The sequence below is a fragment of the Crinia signifera genome, chromosome 1 (assembly GCF_055691185.1).
Source record: "Crinia signifera chromosome 1, ASM5569118v1, whole genome shotgun sequence".
In the NCBI taxonomy this organism is placed as follows: Eukaryota; Metazoa; Chordata; class Amphibia; order Anura; family Myobatrachidae; genus Crinia; species Crinia signifera.
The window spans coordinates 356,446,112-356,465,401 of record NC_139217.1 but is presented as its reverse complement, the minus strand read 5'-3'; positions in this window follow the sequence as shown (position 1 = coordinate 356,465,401).

Here is a 19,290-nt window from a genome sequence, read left to right as displayed (position 1 = left end):
TTTTTTCCCCCATAATATTCTTATGGGCTATTTACATGTATTGTAGTTTGCCTCGAGTTTGCATTATGTGAATCAAAGACTAGATATGCTTCAGAAAAAGATCACCTGAAACCGATATAGTAGGCACAATATGCTCTTTTATTGTTACACAAGTGTTACAGCTGATATGTACTTTTCATTGAGTATTCCATAATGCTCACGTTGGTTGTATGTTTGTACTATTTTCAAAATCAATAAAAAGATATTGAAAAAAAAAAAAAAATATCAGTAATGTTTCTCTAAATTGCTGAAAAGAACTTGTGTAACAACTGTGTCGGTGAAATTGTTGGACAATGGCAGATTTGTAGATGGCAGAACAGGAAGATTGAGATGCAATACTTAACATGTCATAATATATCTACTCTATATACCTTTTATCTATTACATCGCAGAGACAATATAACCATGGCAGCTCCTATGTGCCATGCTGTACAGCAAGCAAAGAGAAAGGAGATGGCAGAATCACAGAGACAAAAACAGGACCTGTGCAGATAGGAAACCCCCCCCCCCCATTATATTCCTTGTTAGTTTAACTTCCTCATTTTAAGTTTAAAACTGAATACACACTAAGCAATATAGTTAGCCAACGGTAATGCTAACAATTTCACTTGACCTCCCAGACAAATGATCTAGCAATAAAAACTGAATGATATAATTAGGGCAGCACCGATGGTGTAATGGTTAGCATTACTGCATCACAGCGCTGAGGTCATGGGTTAGATTCCCACCATGGCCTTAACTGTGTGGAGTTTGTATATTCTCCCGGTACTTGCGTGGGTTTCCTCCGGGTACTCCGGTTTCCTCCCACAATCCAAAAATATACTGGCAGGCTAATTGGCTCCCAACAAATTAACCCTAGAATGTCTGTGTTTGCTTGTGGTAGGGAATATAGATTGTAAGCTCCACTGGGGCAGGGACTGATGTGCGTGTTCAAATATTATCTGTAAAGCGCTGCAGAATATGTGTGCGCTATATAAGAAACTGTTAATAAATAAATAAATTAACAATATCGTTCAGTGATCCCCCCAAACATGCAGTAATCGGAGATGTAGTCAGTGGACAGCATGGATGGTGTAATGGTTAGCATTACTGCCTTCCAGCACTGATGTTCAATTCCTACCACGTGAGGAGTATATTCTCCCTGTGCTTGCATAGGTTTCTTAATTTTCGGTACTTGTGTATTTTGGCGGCGCCCCCGATCTCCATCACGCGATGTGTACATCGCATCGCATGCCATGCACCCGAAAAGATTGTATAAGCACCCTAAAGGGTGCTTACAATGTTAAATGCACCCCCACGCCACCTCCCCACTATAAACGTGAACCCGAAGTATGGCGAGCGCAGCGAGCCCGCGAGGGGCGGCGGTACGTGTCCTCCGACCTTTTCATACCCCCACTATCCACGTCGGCGTGGAGTTGAGAATAGAAAGTGTGGCGAGCGCAGCGAGCCCCACGAGGGGACGCGGATACCTTCACAGGTATCCGCGTCCCCTCGCGGGCTTCACAGGTGTCCGCGTCCCCTCGCGGGGGGCGCTGCGCTCGCCACGCTTCGGGCTCGGTGGCTCGCTGCGCTCGCCACACTTTCTATTCTCAACTCCACGCCGATGTGGATAGTGGGGGTATGAAAAGGTCGGAGGACGCGTACCACCGCCCCTCGCGGGCTCGCCACGCTTCGGGTTCACGTTTATAGTGGGGGGGTGGCGTGGGGGTGCATTTAACATTGTAAGCACCCATTAGGGTGCTTATACAATGTTTAATCGCATCGCATTGTATGGCATTGTATGCCATATACAATGGCATACAATTTTAAAATTGTATGCCATTGTACAATATCGTGCCGCATCGCATACCATCGCATGCCTTATGGTATGCGATGCTATGGGCGCCGCCAAAATACACAAGTACCTCATTTTCCTCCCACAATCCAAAAATATACTTGTAGGGTAATTGACTCCCAACAAAACGTAATCGGTGATGGACTATTGGCACTGCTGGCTGAGCTGACAGGTGACCCAGGCAGCAGTGAGCACAATGAGCGGGTCCCTGCTCCGGTCATATGTAATGATCAGGACCCGCTCATTCAATATGCACTGCACTAAGTCCCCATTCATTAGATCGGTACCCAGGCAGCGCTCACTGCTGCCTGGGTCACCTGGCAGTTCAGCCAACGGCGCCCACCCAATGGCAGTTCAGTCGATGGCGCCGCTCCCCCAAGCGGCTGCAGGGTCTTCCACATATGAAGCTACGCCACTGTGTGTGCATGTACATGTGGTAGGGAATATAGATTGTAAGCTCCATTGGGGCAGGTAACTGGCAATAAATAGGTAATTTTACTGCATTTTCAGAAAAAAACAGTGGGTATAATTGTATAGTGGGTACACACTACACGACAAGCACAATAATATTATTGGTACTTCTTTACTTTCACGGCGCCAGCATGGCGCCGCGCGTCAGAGTCCCCTTGCGGGGCTCGCTTCGCTCGCCCACGCTGCGGGCTCGGTGGCTCGCTACGCTCGCCACGCTATTTAAAATCAACTCCATGCCAACATGGATAGTGGAGGTATGAACTATCCATGTTGGCATGGCGTTAACTTCGTTTATTTTACTTAGTTTGTGGCGAGCGTAACCCGGAAGTAGCGCGGCGCCATGCTGGCGCCGTGAAAGTAAAGAAGTACCATATTATTAATGTGCACATAATTGGTTAAAATCGCATAGTTTATACCCAGCTTTACACTTCACATTCTTAAATTGCAGATTGATGTCTATAGCCTCACATTTCAGCCTGAAAAGTAATATCAAAATGCCTGATTTGCACTGATAAACAGACGTTTCAGTCAGCCTGTGAAAGTGTCATTCTAGGTGAATTAACTTTTCACAGATCTGGTTAAATGCTTGGGTACTGACTAGAGATGTACGAAAAGATAAAGCAAAGCCATTCTGCAAAAAAAAAATGAGTTTCGTTCCACATTTGGCCATGAAATTTTGCATGTGTTGTCAGTTAAATTTGTCTTTTTAAGTGTTCCCAGTCTTACCCCAATCACACCGCAAACCAGAATGATGTCCCCATCCTGATCCCAGGTCATAGACAAATAATAAAGAAATATTATATTACAGATACAATACGGAATGTCATTCAGTGCAATGGTGAAACAAAAGTAGATGCCAAATACTGTATGCAGGGATCTCGCACCTTTAGTCTTTTCTACCACTAAATTGTCATGGCTTGTTTGACAGGTTTTTAGACATAAAATTTGTATCCGTGCTACAACTACAGTATTATTGCAGTCATAGAGAGCCCCCAGAAATCCTTTTTTTTTTTTACTTTTCACTTCTTTACAGAAATGAAGACCGCCATGTTTATTGAAATAAATTGGCCAATATAGAAGAACTATTTGTAATCTTTACATACCATGACCGAACAATAAATAGGTTACAATAATGGATCTATTTATCATTGTTGGCTAAATGGCTATGGTAATGATGTACCAATGATATTTACCATTCAGTGGCTGCTATCCAGTTACCACCAAAATTCCCTCCTTTATTTGGCAGCCCAATGCTGTCAGCAAATGTAGTATAAGCTAAGTGCATAGCAGCCTTACACAGTGAGGATCCGGTGAAGCCGCTATGCTAAAGGAAAGGTAATGCCACCCTGATATGGCATTCTTTTACTAAAGCCCATACCACAGCTTTTCACTGTGATGAATTAATAACCATCCACATACAGGTCCGTGGGGTTGAGCGATGATAGTAACCAGTAGATGTAACCTTTTCATAAATTATATGAATATACGTCATGTATATTCATATAATTTATGAAAAGGTTACATCTACTGGTTACTATCATCGCCATGCCATGCTCTTGAAAAAAGCTGCTGATTTTACAGAGGAGTCTTGGGATGATGGCAATTAAGTGGTTCCATACTTTTTAAGGGACTGTTCACTTCTTCATGTCTCTCTTAAAAGTGTATTTACTAAGATGGGAGTTCTAATTAAGATGGCAATAGCAACCAATCTACGTCTTATTTATTTAGAACCTTCTAGAAGATAATAGTTTCTGAGCAGTTTACCCATTACTCCAATCTTAGTAAATAAACTCCTTAATAGTGTGAGCACCAATGTTGCTGTGAGAAATCCTCAAAATATCCGCTAAAAATCCCAGCGTCGCTCACAGCCACAGGTGACTTGGCCGTATTTGTATTTATTCATACTAAAAGAGCAGTCGCTGTGAGCAACATTGGCATATTTAGAGGATATTTTGAGGCTCTCTCACAGCAACCTTGGCGCTCACAATATTAAGGAGTTTATTTACTAAGATTGGAGTTCTACTAAAGATGGGATGTTGGCACTCAATGGGTTAAACGCTACCCTTCCTCATTTAGCAATATGGTAGAAAACCCACAAACTGATAACATAAATATATTTGTGTTATACCCCTTTCAGACAGAAAAGTCTGAAAATTCCGGCAAATACACAGCATTTCAAATGCTCTGTCATTTAGCTGGGTGCAGCCTGCCCCCCCCCCCCTTCATCACACAGAAGAACAAATTACCGGGTTGAACATTTCTACCTGGTAATTTGCTGATAAATTTCAGCTAATAAATTTCTTCTGGGTGAAAGGGTCATAAATCCCGTGTCCTCGACCCTGGTCAATTCCAGGGTCGGAGACACAGTATTTATGACACTGGTGTGCCCTTTCACACAGAAAAAGGACCCCGTGTTATTCACAAAATTACCCGGTGGAACTGCTTAACCCGGCAATTTTGTTTTCTGTCTGAAAGGGGTATTATTTTATATGTCTTTGGGTCTGGGCTGGCACCTGTCTAATTGGATACCACTGTTTAAGGAGGTTGTCGCGTTAGGAAACTGGTGGCTTAATCTTGGTAATGGAGATTGCTAGAATCCCCACCATATTGTTATGTAAAGGAAGGCAGGTTTATCATTTAATATGCAAGCAGCCCTACTTATGAATCTAGCTATATTATTTACTGCGCATAACAAAAATAGTTTGTCAGGGATCACATGCTCCTTTTTTAATCCTTTTTGTTCTAAGATCCCTCCAAATAAAGTTGGGAAGTGCGACCATTACCAGTTGATTGTCCGTAAAATGGTGTGCCTTGGGTCTATATAAAACCTCCGCTAGAGGTGAGCTGTGAATAAAAACATGTAAATTGATCACCGGCAATAATATGTGAAATAATAATGATTTACTGTAAGGTAAACAGTACAGTACCAAATCTCCTACTAAACAAAATGCTGTTTTAAGCCCTAATAAGTGTTGATAAACACTCAGCTGCTGTCTGTCCTGTTTGGCAGTCTGAACCCATGTATATTTTACTGTTCACTGGATCAGATTAGAATTCTCTACATTCTACTGTCTGTCCAATAAAGTGTTTGCATGTGCGTGGCAGCATATAAATACAAATTTACATTACCTAAAAAGGACACTGTTATAAATCACGGTGAGGAGCCTGAATGCAAACATACGTTTTCAATACAGTTCTAATTCTATTTCCAAACTTTATATAACGTCCGATTTAGGTAACAGAGTAGAGAGATGTTGAAGCTTCCGATACTCTGACCACTAAATATCTTAATTAGGTGTTTATTTAATTTCATACTCCTGAAATGTTCTAGTATAGACTAATGCTGCCATACACAGTGCGATGTGCAGTAGAGCGCATCACGTATAGTTCAAAATGCATGCAATATGCTAAATCAACGTGCGTTTTTATCTAGATATGATGCAAAAAATTACGTGCTGCACATACTTTTTGTACCATGCGATATGTTTGATATGCACAGGAGCACGCATCTCAAGGTAAAATAGCCCTGTATGTGGGCACCTTAAGTGTGATACCTGGTATGCCCCGCACACACGGTTTCATTTGGTCTATTTTACTATTCTATTTTGCAAAATCGAATGGACAGCAAACGGTTTTCAGCCACATTTGATGCCGATTCGATCCCGATGCGCGGCCCCGCAGCATCAAAATCGAATATAAAAATAGATGTGCAGGCAAGACTATACAGTACAGGTCTGTACTATATAGTCCAAATCGAATGAGTTTTTCTTGCCGTTTGATTCGATCCCGGTTCCATTTGAATCGGGATCGAATTGTCAGCAAAATCACATTGTATGAACACCTCTGTACACAGATCTCACTAAAAAGACTTATGCAAAAATGTGATTATTATTTGAACCTTCCTTCATCATGTCTGTTACTATTATTTTATAGATCTAAATAATTACAAAAAAACTGTTTTTCAGTACCGTAACACCTAAATTCACATTATTCACCCTGCTGAATATCATAAGGATTAGTCAAGTTAATTATTTATTTCATAAATAGTTCTATTAATGTTGTTACTGTGGGGTACACATTGGAAGTAATCGGGAACTCTAGTCCCGGCCACAGACAGAAAGGGGGCACAGGACTGGAGTCTATCAAGTATAATATGTCCCGCAGTGCTTTACTGAGAAAGTTCGTCCAGTGTGAGCTTGCAATGTATATTCCATACCACATGCACACACATTCATTCTAGGGTTCTTTTTGTTGGAAGTCAGCTGACCTACCAGTATATTTTTCAATTGTGGGAGGAAACTGGAGTACCCGGAGTATACTCACGCAAGCACAGGGAAAAGATACAAACTCTGCACAGTCAGGGCCATGGTGGGAATCGAACCCATGACCTCAGTGCTGTGAGGCAGTAATGCTAACCATTATGAATATAGGCTAATAATGATAAAAAAATATGACAGTGTGGAGAGTAGTGCCCTTGCTGCAGCAGAGGCAGTGTGGGAGTGACCATTATGGAGTGTGCCAGAAAATGATTGTAAAATAGTAATGGCAGCTATGAAACTGTATTTATGTATGTATATATATATATATATATATATATAGAAAGCACTTACCCCCTCGCAGAAAGGATTGGAGCCGGCACACGGTAGTAGGTGAAGAAAAAAAGGGTTTATTGCAATTACATCATTGCACAAAGAGACAGCTGCCGACCTGACAGCCGTTTCAACTGCATGTGAGCAGTTTTCATCAGAGGTCACATGCAACTGCTCACATGCAGTTGAAACGGCTGTCAGGTCGGCAGCTGTCTCTTTGTGCAATGATGTAATTGCAATAAACCCTTTTTTTCTTCACCTACTACCGTGTGCCGGCTCCAATCCTTTCTGCGAGGGGGTAAGTGCTTTCTATTAACCACATTATGTGCCTGGCACCGGAACAGTTTTATCTTTAACCAGAGTGCCAACCTGAGAACCCAACTGTCTATATATATATATATATATATATATATGTGTGTATATATATATATATATATATATATATATATAGGTTCAGGACAGAATCACGGCACTCCAAGGAAATTTTCAAAAAAGTATATTGAAGAAAAACACACCAACGTTTCGGAGCTTGGCGCTCCTTTTTCAAGGTGAAAAACAGTGTCACCTTGAAAAAGGAGCGCCAAGCTCCAAACGTTGGTGTGTTTTTCATTAACGTTTGGTGTGTTTTTGGAGTGCCGTGATTCTGTCCTGAACCTACCCATCTATTCTTCAAGGGCACCAGGGTACCGTGACCACCGTCAGGAGAGTGCCAGGCCGCCATCCCCCATACATACATACATACATACATATATATATATATATATATATATATATATGCCAGAATAATCAGTCAGGCACTCGCAGCATACAGCAATAGTAATCAAAAATAAAGAGACCCACAAGGGTAGATCATGCCATTACTATTGCTGTATGCTGCGAGTGCCTGACTGCATATTCTGGCTTATACATATCCCTCCGGGACGAAGTGCACCGCACAAGCTGCTGCCTACCAAGTGGAGTGCCGTGCATCCATGTGAAATATATATATATAAATATATACAGAGAACAATACCCAGGCGCAAAATCTCCTCAACACAACTTGTAAGATCTTCAATGTGTGCAGCTTTTAACAAGGACCAACCAGGAACCAGACAGCAATCTCAAAAGTAATTAGAAAAGCGCACCATGAGCAAAAGCAGTGTTCCCTCTAAGCTGTGCGCGTGTGCGCGCGCACACAACTCGCCAAGCCTGCGCACAGACATTACAACTGAGCGCACAAATGTTAAAATCTTGTTTAGTGTGCCACGAGTTTAATAAGGTTGAAAATCACTGCTATAGTCTATATGTGTGGTGTGTGAAGTCTGTAAACATTCAAATTGCTTTATTAACTCAACAGAACTCGAAACCTAGGCCTGTATACGTTATGTGACGCACAAAATTTTAAATTTCCTTCCAAAGTTGCACAGCCAATATCTTTTGCCGCACATAGCCTTCGTAAAATTAGAGGGAACATTGAGCAAAAGGTATAACAATTCTTTACTGAAAGTATAGGTTCACATACATGAAGGTTTAGGGTAAACAGCTTGCCAGCATAAAGGAAGGTCATATATATATATATGTCGCCACTTTATCAAGGTGCCAAAAGAACTGCGGAATATGTATGCGCTATATAAGAAACTGTTAATAACAGTTTCTTATATAGCGCATACATATTCCGCAGCGCTTTACAGAGTATAGTTGAACATTCACACACACATATATATATATATATATATGTATATATATTAGCATTACTACCTCACAGCGCTGAGGTCATGGTTTCAATTCCCGCCATGGCCCTAACTGTGTGGAGTTTGTATATTGTATGTTGTTTGCGTGGGTTTACTCTGGGCACTCCGGTTTCCTTCCACAATCCAAAAATATACTGGTAGGTCAATTGGCTTCCAACAAAATTAACCCTAGAATGTCTGTGTGCGTGTACATGTGGTAGGAAATATAGATTGTAAGCTCCACTGGGGCAGGGACAGATGTGAATGTTCAACTATACTATGTAAAGCGCTGCGGAATATGTGTGCGCTATATAAGAAACTGGTAATAAATAAACTGGTAATAAATAAACTGGTAATAAATAAAATGATCATTATTTATATATATATATATATATATATATATATATATATATATATATATATATATATATACATACATACATACACACACACACAGGATTGAATGTAGTGGCCCTTGGAGACTAATCAAAAAACTTTTATAAAGTGATGCACAGCACAATCCAATGTTTTGAGGCATACAAGCGCCGTTCTCAAGATGCCTTGAAACGTCGGATTGTGCTGTGCATCACTCCCCTAATGCAACTATCCATATTAACCATGTATTTGTCCTAAACTGTCTTGTACTGTAATTTATTATGTGTTTTTGATTATAACTATGCTCTGTAAAGCTCTGCGTAATTTGTGTGCGCTATATAAGAAACTGTTAATAAATAATAATAAATAAATAAATACATTGTTTGACTATAAACAGTCTCCGAGTGCCGCTAGTTTCAAATCTGTATACCACTACCCTGAATAAACAGTGTGGGTGAGTGCTGATACTCCCATCTATCTATCTATCTATCTATCTATCTATCTATCTATCTATCTATCTATCTATCTATCTATCTATCTATCTATCTATCTATCTTATACACACTCACGTACACATTATATATATTAAATAATGTTGAAACCGTGAGACTACATCCACTAATGTGAGTGTAAGATACCCTGAGTGTGTGGCAGACAACTAATTACAGATCCTAATGCTTCCTCCTCGCCAAGCAGGCTGGTCCCCTTTCTTGTGCTAGAACAAAGATTGTGTGGGGCTGGAGTAATGTGCTGCTCTGAGCATCCTCTGCTGCCTGGGAGGAGGGGGAGGATAGGAAAGAGGGGGGGGCGAGGGTAGACTGGTCCTGCAGGAGGAATTCCTTTCCCAGGAGCTTTATGTTGGGGGAAGGGGTCCCTGAGCAGAGAACTCTGGGAAATCCCCTCTCTCAAGTCATACGATGGACAGATTGCACAGCCAATCCAAAAATCCTATATGAATGTATATCCCACATACAATACAGCAGTGTCTGTTTTCATATGGAGATTGCGCTTTGCTTGCTTCATGGTACAAACGATGAAATACCACGCAATCCTATTTCCCACAACAATGGTATGCAATGGCATCAGCAATTCCTTCCCTATATGCTGGAGATCTTATGTCATTCTGCAAAGGAACTCTCAGCACACAGTGCCATTTTATTGGGATTTTTGGAGAAAAAAAAGTGTCACGTGCTATTTGTAGAACTTTTAAGTATTAATAAAACAAGCTTTTGGATTGTTTACTGATTTAAGAACACCCACATAAACGGCTATACAGTACAGCTGTGAATCATGGGAATTCCCCTACCTGTAATACATAGATGAGTCTCAGGAGAACACACTAGAAAGTGAGCGCATCTGCGCACTGCGCACAGGCACACGCATATCACAGTGGAGTATCACTGTCATTGCACATCATAGTTCATTGTACGTAGTAGAAATGGTGCTGCTGCACTAACGCAGGGCTCGCATAGCTAGCTTGTGAGCACGGATTTCAGGAGTTACTAGAGACCATTTATTTGTGGAACTACAAGTCACAGGCATGTCCCTACAATCTCTGGGGTGTGCAGTTCCACAGTTGCTGAATAACCATTCGCTGTCCCAACCTATCCAAGAGGTTGAAAGTCCATAACCTGTCCTGCACCTACATTGCGTATCTGCTCCCCAGACTGGACGCGAACACTTCAGGACACGCAGGTGTGATAGACTTTACTGTGCGATCATTAAATGTAATGAGACAGCACCAACTAGTGGCGAACAGAAGAATTACAATGATACAGCTGTCAAATGTACAGAATATCGGAATAAGGGGCCTAATTCAAGGTGCCCACACACGGTGCTATTCTATTCGAATCGCAAGTAAAATCGCACCCCTTTGGAGTTGGGTTAGTTATTTAGTTTCTGTGCAGAGTAAATACAGGTTGCTTTATTTTTACACTGCAATTTAGATTTCAGTTTCAACATACCTCACTTAAATCTAAAGGTCCCCATACACTTGTCCAATTTGGCCTCTTTTTTACCCAATTCCGACCGATCTGGCTGAGAAATCAGGTAAAAAATGGTCAATTCAGAAGTGTTTGACATCCTATCCAATGCGGATTGGAGTAGGAGGTCAGACCTGCTCCATACAATATATTATATAATATAATATATTATATATAGAAAAACCACATACGATATATATGTCAAGGCAGTATCACACGCAGGGGGGTTTCTGAGTACCCAGAACCCCCCCCCCCCCCCAGGAGTCTAAGCTGAGGGTCCCCTCTTTCCATGGGTACAAGAATTTAAAAAATCGGCCCTTGGGAACCGGAGATATCTGACTTCAAAATAATGGTCCCCATCCAAGCCTATTAATTGCTCTTCCCAGTCAGATATTTCAGGTTCTGTTTAACTTAGAGTTTTCCTGAGGGTATATTCCAAAAGCTGGGACTCTCCCCCTTTGATGAACACTAGCAGCTTGTGTCTACTTTTACCAGAACCAGAGATATCAGCCTTCCAGCAGCTGGTTACTGCTCCAGCTCTACACACCTGGTATGTAGTTTTATATACTCGTTGGCGGATTGCTCTGCCTCCTGAACTCTGATCCCCTAGTGCCCAATAGCATTTGGTAGGTGGGATTCTCTAGTTTTTAATTCCATTAAAATCTAAGAAATCTATTTCCGGGAACTGGAGATATCTGCAGTCAAGCAAGCTATCCTCCCACCAGAAAATTATGAATAATAAGTCCACTCCACTGTACGCCCCTCCTCCTTTAGGGGTCAGGCCGCCCCTAGGCACAACGTTTTTGGCCGCCCCCTTGAATTAACATATTCATTATTTAGTTATATGATATAAATATATCACCACAGGGGCCTCAAGCTCGGAGAGTCACATTGAATACTTAGAGGCAGCAAGTCCAGATCCCTTTCCATCCCAATGAGCGGAGAGACCCTTCTTACTGCGGAGCTGATGTTAGCTGCCCCACAAGCCTGAGGCACACATGCCCAGCCAGCATCAGCCCTGCCTCTCTCCTCCCACTCTCAGTCTGTGCCCCATCCTCATCCCCAGGCCAGAGCCAGGGTCTGTAGCAGCAGCTCCACTGCAGAACTGCTGGCAGCATCATGCGTACAGAGAAGTAGCTAGGTAACATGGTGCCCAGAGCAAGAGTATATTTTGACCCCCCCCCCCCCCACACTCCATACTGATTTTTCTTTCTTATAGTAATAAGAATTATTCCACACACCATAATGCCCATTCTATATTATTCCATGCACCATAATGCCATATTATTCCACGCGCCATAATGCCATGTACACACTATTCCATACAGCGTAATGCCCGGTACACATTATGACACCTACCGTCAAGCTCATTGCACATTATGACACACTGTAATGCCCACTGCCTCCTGGCTCCTTTCCACTCCTCCCAGGGTTGCCATCAGGAAGTTTGGGACCTGGGACTGACCACATAGACAGCCTCTCCAAAATGAGCATCGGTACGGCCAGCTAAGCATGTGCTCTAAACTCAACCCTAATTTCCTGATTAACAGTGAATTAGCCAGATCCATATCAGAGAAAGCATGAGTTGTACCCACATGGCACTGCTCAGTGCATGCCTATGCGGAACAGCTTCAATGCACACACTACTTTCACCCTACAATGCCTGGGTTGCACCTTCAGTGGGCACAGCGCCTGCCCTCACTCATATTATTAATTTAAAGATTGAAGCACATACATGACAATATGAATATAAATTGATTTTATCCAAAGATTTAAAAATACATTTATTACTGCCAGGGTATTGCTATTAAATACATGATATTTTAGCCAATTGTCACACACAAATAGTTCCCTAGAAAAGAACAGTCCCCTCTCCTGCAGCAGCCTCTTTCAGCTGCTCTCACTGAGATTCCTTCTCAACAAGCTGCCGGGCATTTTTATATACACACCGGAGCGCTCACCTCTTTACAGCCGGCATCCTTTTTAGATGCTGTCTGCCGCTGCCCACTGTACGGTCCGTGGACCCAGAGGGAGGGAGGCAGAGAGGGGGAGAAATAATGAGACGGACAGATGGACAGTGCCAGAACGGGCCTGCCGCTCGGCTCAGCTGTCCCAGCCCATTCTATACACAGCAGCCAATTAGCTGTCTATGTAGAATAGCCAATGGGCGCCGGGCGGCAGTGAGCCTAAGCCAGTGAGCGGCGGAGCCTCCCGGACAGTCTCAGGACCGAACGCGATTTCATGTGCATAGCTGAACAAACGAGCAGCAGCGATTGATGAGCGGTGCGGACGCCAATTAGGGCGCCGCTCAACTCCGCCATGCTGCTACTGCCTGGACTGGTCCCGGTGGTGATTATTTAAACACACTCCCAGGCACTTTGCCATGCCGCCCCTAATAGCTGCCACCCATAGGCCCGTGCCTCACGGGCCTAGTCACAAATCCGGCCCTGCCTAGCAGGTGCACGCTGTTCACCTGCATCCATAAAAGTCTCCTACGGGAGGTAAGAAAATGTTTTGTCAACCTTCTTGCTATGCTTAAGCTGTAAAGTGGACCTGAGGAAAAAACCTTCGGGTTTTGAAACGTTGTCCCATGTATTTCATGCTTTAAATACAAGCTGATTGTTTTGATAAGCCCTTGGAGTGCAGCCTTTTCTTTGCTTCCAGAAGCCCTCACCGGCCGTAGGGAGTGAAAACACCTTGCTCTATATATGTGTGTGTATATATATATATATATATATATATATATATATATATATATATATATATATATATATATATGTATATATCCTCTGCAGTTACCAATTGACCAAGTTTATACTGCTTTTACTCAGTGTTTTGACAGTGTAATATTCTCCCATGCAGTTTTCGGCCAGTAATGACAAGTGCAAGGGGGCCCCCTGTCTAAAGTGCCCCGGGCCCCCCGAAGGCTTAATCTGGCACTGTCAGTTCCTCACAATAATTACTTGTATCCAGGTTTTTCAAGCAAACCTTTTTAATCGCCATGCAAGCTGGGCAGTAGCACATGACCATAAATTAGCCTAATATTATTTTTGTGTGTTGAGAAGAGCAGCCAGGGCCGGCACCACCACTAGGCAGGTCTAGACATTTGCTACTACCGTCTGTCTCCCCTTCCTACTAGATTGTAAGCTCCTCCGAGTAGGGCCCTCTTCCCTCCTGTTGTCAAAGCCCACTTCTCTTCACATTTCACTCACAGCTCTTCTTTACTCCAACACTCAGTGACCATCTTCGTCTGCATACTCATCTCCATCATTGGCCTCAAGCCTCTAGTTGTATGTTGATTGAGTCCTCACTACTTACATTTAAGCTGTAATGTGTATTGAACTGTGGTGCTCTTTATTTGTACTGTATTTTTGTTATTTATTCAATGTTATGCCAAGTTTTGTCTACCTGTATTGTTCCTTTGTACGGAGATGCGAAACACTTGTGGCGCCTTATAAATAAAATAATAATAATACTGGCCACTGGAGGGCGGTAGTGAGCTGGAAAGCTCTACCACTGCAGGAGCAGTGGAGCAGGAGAGCCAGAGGAAGGAGCAGGTGTTCAGTGAGTAAACACTCCCCCCCACCAGCAGCACGGTGGCCATATCGCAATTCTGGTTGGTGGGGTGGGGCAGATGTAGAGAGAGTTACATATAGAGTGTACATATAATGGTTTATTGAATCCAGGCACTCAGGAAACTCCTTGACACAATAATCACAAACAACATTGCGTGTCTAGCAGCTTTTCTTGCCCTGTATGTTCACAGAGTGGAAAACATTATAAAATAAATATATACACAGTACACGCACTAGCAGCTTTATTCTGATTGACTCGCAAGGCTGTGAAATGCACAACCTTGCAAGTCCATCAGACGCCGCGCTCCACCTGCAGTTTTTTATTGAAGCCCCCCCCCACCCCCACACACACACACACAGCGGGTTAGCCCGCACAGCTGTGAATGGATGTTTAACGTAAATATCCATTTGCAGCCTATGGGGAAACTCCCACATCATTTGATCGTTGCAGAATATCAAATGATGCGGAGGGTACACGCATAGCTAAGTGACTCTCAGGTTACTTAGATTTGCGTGCATACTCCACAGGAACTGGGCGGGCAGCTGACATCTGGTGATGTCAGCTGCCCGTCCGCCGCATCACCGGGTGATTTCCATGGGAACGCACATAAAACGCTGGGCATTTCCATGGGTGGATCACCCAGCCCGCAGACTTGGGGGTGTACGCCCAGCGAAAACCCTGTTCGCCGTGGCCACACGCACCCAGCTCTTGTGCAATTCGAAAACATTGCACTCACATGCGAATTAGCATGCGAGCATGTGAATCAGAATAACCCCCAAAATGTATAATATGAGAGCAAAGTAATAAAACAAAAAGTACTTGTGTATTTTGACGGCGCCCACGAAATCGGCCGCAAATCGCATGGAAAAATCGGATGCGATTTTGCAGCCGATTTTTGGCCGATTTCTCACTTTTTCCAGGCGATTTGCATGCTGTTTGGCCGATTTCCAGCTGATTTGCATACATTGCACACCCCCGATTTCCTTCGTAGTGCATCGCATGCAATATAGTGGCATGCGATGCATGTGAAGCGATTCAATTTGTAATTGTACAATCACCCTGATGGGTGCTTACAATGTTAAATGCACCGTCATTGTTAACGCCACCCCCTCTATCAACGCCAACCCGAAGCGTGGCGAGCATAGCGAGCCCGCGAGGGGCGGTGGTACGCGTCCTCCGACCTTTTCATACCCCCACTATCCACGTCGGCGTGGAGTTGATTTTAGATAGTGTGGCGAGCGCAGCGAGCCCGAAGCGTGGCGAGTGCAGCAAGCCCCGCGAATACAAGTAATCCGCGTGCGCTCGCCACACTATCTAAAATCAACTCCACGCCGACGTGGATAGTGGTGGTATGAAAAGGTCGGAAGACGCGTACCGCCGCCGCTCGCCACGGTTCGGGTTGGCATTGATAGTGGGGGTGGCGTTAACAATGGGGGTGCATTTAACATTGCAAATCACATCGCATCGCAAGCCACTTGCTGGCATGCGTTGCTATGCGATATTTAATTGTACAATCAGGGGCATTTTCCCGAAAATCACATTGCATACCATCGCATAGTACCTGGGGGTGTGCAAGGATGGAATAACATGCAAATCAGCAGGAAATGGCCGAAAATCGGCAAAAAAATCGGCCAAAAATCGGACGCAAAATCGCATCGCAGATCAAATCGGCCAAAAATCGGCAGAAAATCGGCCGATAAATCGGATGCGATTTACATGAAATCGGGCACCGTTGTAATACACAAGTACCAAACAAAATTGTAACATAACATCACAGGTCGGTAAATTGCATTGTATGGGTTCTTCCTCTAGGCCAGGCATTCCCAATCACGGTCCACGGTCCCAACAGTTACGGATTATACGATAATTCCTTTTCTTCGGAGTACTTCATGGCAGCCACACAATGGGTTTATCCCTCTCTCCCCTCACAATTAGACAGGTAGTTTTTCCCTAGGACACGCCCCCTCCTTCCACAGTACAATAGCCAGCACCTTCCCCCATGTCTCTAGTCTTTTGACTCGTCTCCACCACCGATCCTAGGGAAAAACACAAACACAGGGGGGGGTAATAACATAGGCTGCCATGAAGTACTCCGAAGAAAAGGAATTATCGTAAGTATAATCCGTAACTTTCTTCTTCTTACTTCATGGCAGCCACACAATGGGATATACCAAAGCAGTAGGGTGGGCTACAATACCTTAGATCAAGGCCTGATGTAGAACTCGTCCCCCAAAGGATTCTTCAGTTACATCCAATGCATAATGTTTTGCAAAGGTATGTATGGACGACCATGTCGCAGCTTGGCATATGTCTTTGACCGAGACGTTAGCCTCTCTTGCCCAGGAAGTTGCCATTGCCCTAGCCGAGTGTGCCTTTATACCTTCTGGAACTTGTCGGCCAACTTTCTTGTAGGTGAAACAAATAACTTCTTTGAGCCACCTTGAAATAGTTTGTTTTGAAGGTGCAAATCCTTTCTTTGCCCCTTGCGGAATCACAAACAGTGATCTCGTCTTCCTGAAGCTTGCTGTACGATCCAAATAAATTTTGATTATTCTCACCATATCCAGTGTATGAAGATCTTCTTCTCTTCTAGTGGTTGGATTTGGAAAAAAACAAGGCAAAACAATATCTTGACTTATATGAAACGAGGAGACCACCTTCGGAAAAAATGATGGTTTGGTCCTTAGGACTACTTTGTCCGGAAATAACTTAAGGTAGGGTTCACAACATAGTAACGCATGTAACTCCCCTACACGTCTTGCCGACGTAATAGCGACCATAAACGCTACCTTCCACGTAAGAAATTTTAGCCCAGATCTCTCACATGGTTCAAATGGATTTGTCATGAGGCCGTTCAGAACTAGATTGAGATCCCACTGAGGAATCACTGGTCTAACCCTTGGACGGATTCTTTTTGCTGCCTGAAAAAATCTTTTTATCAACCCTTGGTCTGCCAATTTCCTATCCAATAGGACACTAAGAGCCGAAACTTGTACTTTCAGGGTCGCTATTGATAGGCCCTTATTGAAACCTTCACAGAGAAATTGTAGAACATGTGCTAGTCTAGCCTTGGGAAAAGGAAATCTATCTTTAGACCATCCAGCGAAGATCCTCCAGATTCTATAATATATATCAGACGAAACCTTCTTCCTTGCTTGAAGCAGCATGTCTACTACGGCTGCCGACAGACCTTTATCTGTTAGTTGCTTCCTTTCAAACTCCATGCCGCTAAATGAAGTTTCTGTGGGTCCTGGCACATTACTGGGCCCTGCATCAGAAGATCCTGTGATACGGGAAGAAACCATGGCTCTGCCACCGCCATGTCCTCTGCCATCGGGAACCAGGCCCTTCTGGGCCAATATGGAAGAATGACTATTGCGCGAACTCTCTCCGATCTGATTTTCCACAGTACCTTGTGGATGAGTGGAAAGGGAGGGAAGATATATACCAGGGAGAACTCCCATCTCTGGGACAGGGCATCAACGCCTTCCGATCCCCACGCCGGGCGTCTGGAGAAGAATCGCTGAACCTTCGTATTCTCTGGAGTCGCCATAAGATCTATTTGTGGCTGGCCGAATCTGTGAACGATTTGTCTGAAGACCGAGTCCTTCAGCTCCCATTCTCCTGGCAGAATTTGAGTCCTGCTTAGGAAATCTGCCAGGTGATTCTCTTCTCCTGGCACATGTAATGCTGAAATGGACCGGAGATGCTTCTCTGCCCAGCCCATGATCAACCGGATCTCTTCTAGCAGTGGACGACTTCTTGTCCCCCCCTGCTTGTTGATATATGCGACTGTAGCTATGTTGTCTGAGAAAACTCGTAGATGGGATTTTCCTATTTCGCTGGAAAAGAACTTCATGGCCATGTAAACTGCTCGAAGTTCCCTGTGGTTGGACGATAGTTCTGATTCTTGAATGGACCAGATACCTTGGGTAGTTTTGCCTGAACAATGCGCTCCCCACCCTGTGATGCTTGCGTCTGTTGTCAGCACCACATACTGTGGGCTTGAAAGAGACATTCTTCTGGACGCCATGTACCTGCTTTGCCACCACTGAAGCGACAACACCACTGACTGAGGGAACGTGATGTAACGTCCTAGGGAAACTTGGCTTCTGGTATAGGGTAGGAGATGCCACTGCAGCGTCCTCATATGCCACCTGGCCCACGGTACCACTTCTACTGTAGAAGACATCATCCCCAAGAGACTTATTGCCAGTCTTAGAGGAACCTTCCGATTTACTTGGATCACCTCTACCAGCTCTTGAATTTTTCTGCATCTCTGGTCGGACAGGGTGACCTCGAACTGCAATGTGTCCACGATGACGCCTAAGTATTGGATGGTCTGTGTAGGGCACAGATGGCTCTTGTTCCAATTGATCAACCACCCGTGATCCTGTAGGAACTGAACTACTGTGTCTGCATCTCGGACGGCTTCTGCCTCTGACCTTGCTGAGATGAGTAGATCGTCCAAATAGGCCCAGATTGCTATGTTCTTTTTCCTTAAGCACTCTATCATGACTACAAGTACTTTTGTAAATACCCTCGGTGAGGACGTGAGACCAAAGGGAAGGCAGGTGAACTGAAGATGTTTTCCTTTGACGCAGAACCTGAGAAATTTTCTGTCTGGTATATATATAGGGACATGAAAATAGGCGTCTTTTAGGTCTATTGAGACCAGGTAGTCTTCCCTTCTCAGACCCATAAGGATAGTTTTG